This window comes from Populus euphratica, unplaced genomic scaffold, assembly GCF_000495115.2.
Source record: "Populus euphratica unplaced genomic scaffold, PopEup_1.0 scaffold2139.1, whole genome shotgun sequence".
Taxonomy (NCBI): domain Eukaryota; kingdom Viridiplantae; phylum Streptophyta; class Magnoliopsida; order Malpighiales; family Salicaceae; genus Populus; species Populus euphratica.
The window spans coordinates 17,666-21,035 of record NW_011501978.1 but is presented as its reverse complement, the minus strand read 5'-3'; positions in this window follow the sequence as shown (position 1 = coordinate 21,035).

The window sequence follows — 3,370 nt, the reverse complement described above, 5'->3', positions numbered from 1 at the left end:
TCCAACCCTCCATAAATTCAATTAAACCTTAAATAAAATTTAATTGAATCCATAAACATTTGATTTTGGACTTTTTTTCCTCAACTTGAATTTTCTTTGTCAACAGGGCTCTCATAGTCAAAAATATAATGTGAAATTTCAATTCTTGTATTTTTAAACATCCTCAACCAATTCCTAGCTATTTTATAAGAGTTCCAACATCCTTTTCTCACTTATATTATTATTATTATTATTATTATTATTATTATTATTATTATTATTCCTTTTGAATATTTTTTGTATTATTATTTTTTTATTTTTTATGGAAAAACTCAAAAATAGATAACAACAAGATTGATAAGCTAGACAAAACAAGCACAAGCAGTTGCCTTTTATTTAGTAAAAACTTCTTCCTAAAAGTTACTAATTTCTAACACAATAAATCATTAAATCTTAGTTGCTTCATAAATTATGTTGTTACCTATTTTTTAGGGTCCCCACATGTAAAGAGAGTGAAGGGGAAAAGAGAACATACAAAATAAAAAAATTATAAATTGTTGGAAGAAAACTAAAAATAATATATTAGTCAGAAAAAGATACCACAACACCTAGAAAATAGCAAAGATTGGTTGAGGAGGATCAAATATATAAAGATTAAAATTTGTTATTATATTTTTGATTGATGGAAGACTTATTGGCAAAACAAAATTCAATTTGAGGAAGATAAATTCAAAATTGGATATTTAAAGACTTGATTGGATTTTTTGAAGGTTTAATTAAATTTATTAAGGGCTAAATAGAAAAAATAATAATTTTTAAGTCAATTTATGCTTTAGGTAGAAGAAATTAAAGTTTAGGGGCCAAATCACAATTTGTAAGAGTTAATTTGCTCAAATCTAAAAATATTAAAGTGTAATGGACAATTAGAAAGTTGATTGAAGAAATCCAAAATGAAGGATCAAATTGAAAAAGAGACATGAACATAGGGACTAAAATTGATCGAATTAGTGGCCAAATTGAAAAAATAAAAAGTTTGATGGTCAATTGAGGATCAAAATACATAATTTCAAAACCAAGGATCAAAGTGAGAAAGATAGCCAACTTTAAGGTTGCTATTTGAGCTTGACAAGAATGAAATTGAATTGATTCTTAAAATCAAAATCTTAATCAAGGACCTGATTGATTAATTTAAAATTAAGGACTAATTTAGAGATATGGATTCTAAAGGATATTTTGTTCTTTAAACACTAAAAAGATATCGTTTCACTTAAATAAAATGGTATATTTTGTGTGAAACAATGTTGTTTTTTTTATTAGTACTTAAAAAAAAAAAGAATGAATCAATGTTGTTTTAATGACATTGTATACCTTCTTCGTCTAGACTGGTTATAAAGCGGGGGAGGAGGGTTTTATCCCCCCCTTCTTTGCAGCATGCTTAAGCTCCCTTTCTCTCCTTTATGTTCCCACACTATGACACAACCCGCATCCCTCTCATGGCTTGCCACTATACTTGAGCTGAGTAGAGAAAACAGGTCTTGCAGACATTCTTGGAGCTACTACACAGTGGTCACCCAGCCACTTTATCTTACCCAGCCACTTTATCCTTCGACATGCTTTGGACAATAATAGGGTGGTCCAATCTCCTCATTGTCCCTATAAATACCCCTTTATTAGAAGGACAAAAAAAAAAAGAAAAAAGAAGGAGAGAAAATGAAAAAAAAAAAAGAAGAAGGCAAAGAGATAAAAACAAAGAAAGAAAAAAAAAATGAAGAGAACCTTTTGGTTTTACCCAGAGAAAAGGATAAACTTCTCGGCAACCTTACAATCCTTCCCTCTCCCTCACTAGTAGCAATAACATGAATGTGAGCCACCCCAACAACTAATGGTACCAACTATTTTCACCACTCAACAATAGTAATAGTGAGTTCTCCTTTACCAAAAACAACAACACCACTCTGAGCCACCCCAATAACTAGTGGTACTAGTTGTTTCTACCACTTCATAATAGCAACACAACATTGTGAGCTACCCCAACAACTAGTTGAACTAGATGTTTCCACCTCCTACTGTTTAGAAATTGTCTTTTGTTTCTAATGCCAACAACATGATTAGCCCTAAATTAAGTAATCTTCTTTTTCTTTATTAAATATTTTTTTTTGCTTTTGTAACTTTTTTTGCATGTAGAACATGATTACTTCATATTCTGTAGCAAGCAAAACAATTCACTTAATTACTAGGCTGTTCAACCTAGCAACCAAGCAGGTGGCCTTGAGTTGGCCTTTCAACCCATATAGCTATAGGCTGGGTCAAACCCTCTCCTAAAAAAATGAAAAAGGTTTTGTAGGGTCTTTGGTAAGCCTAACCAGTTAAGGGTATGTTTGATAAACATACTCTTATGTCTTTCATTTAGAGTTAAACTTGCTTTTATTTTATAATATGGCCAAACAAGTCCTTAAAAAATCTTAGAAAACTCTAAAAACATTCATTGACCATTTTAAATTTATTTATGGGCTTCTCAAATGTTTTCCTTAATTTTATATTTCATATCAAGGTCGTGAACTTATACTGTAAAATATTGACCTGACATCGAAGTGCTTACTTTTCGTTAAAACTTCAAGAAATTCCAAAACAATTGTCTAGAAATTTTCTCACTTCAAAAAAAATAAAATACAAAAATATGTTTTATAGGTGTGCATACGATCAAGTCAAAAGTATAAAAAAATCATATCGTATTTCCATACAAAAATGTTAAAAAATATGTATTTACATGTATTTTTAGATTTAATAATCAGTTTATTAAAGTCATGAGAACTTAACCTATATTTTAAAAAACCAAAAAAATTGTTTTCAGTTAGTATCCAAGATTATGAACTTATATGTAAGATATATTTCTAATATTAAATAAAAAGTTAGTTTCTTTTGTTTTATATTGACATTAGAACAGTTATGTTTTTAACCTAATAAGATAAGAACATCTTTATTGAGAAGGACTTTCTTAAACCCTAGAATGACCAATGATTAGAAAATACAATAATACCTTAGTTTATATCAAACAACTAAACAATGCAACTTACTTTAGGCAGGGTTTATTAAGGGTGTTAATACATTTCCTTTAAGCAATCCCTTTAAACCAATACTAAGACCAATTAGGGTTTCTAGTGACCAAAATAGTAAGTGATAACTCCTATTTCTTCTTTTTATTGATAAAGGACAAGAATTCCTTGTCATTTTCATTCTCGATCTAGAAGGATGATTGTTATGACACACACCGCACACGTGCAACAGAATGACGACTCCACTTAGGATAGTGTTGATTTATATGATTGTTGCTTTATATTTGTTTATTATTTAATCCTGATTTTGATTGCACAAAGAGAAAAAAGAATTGGAA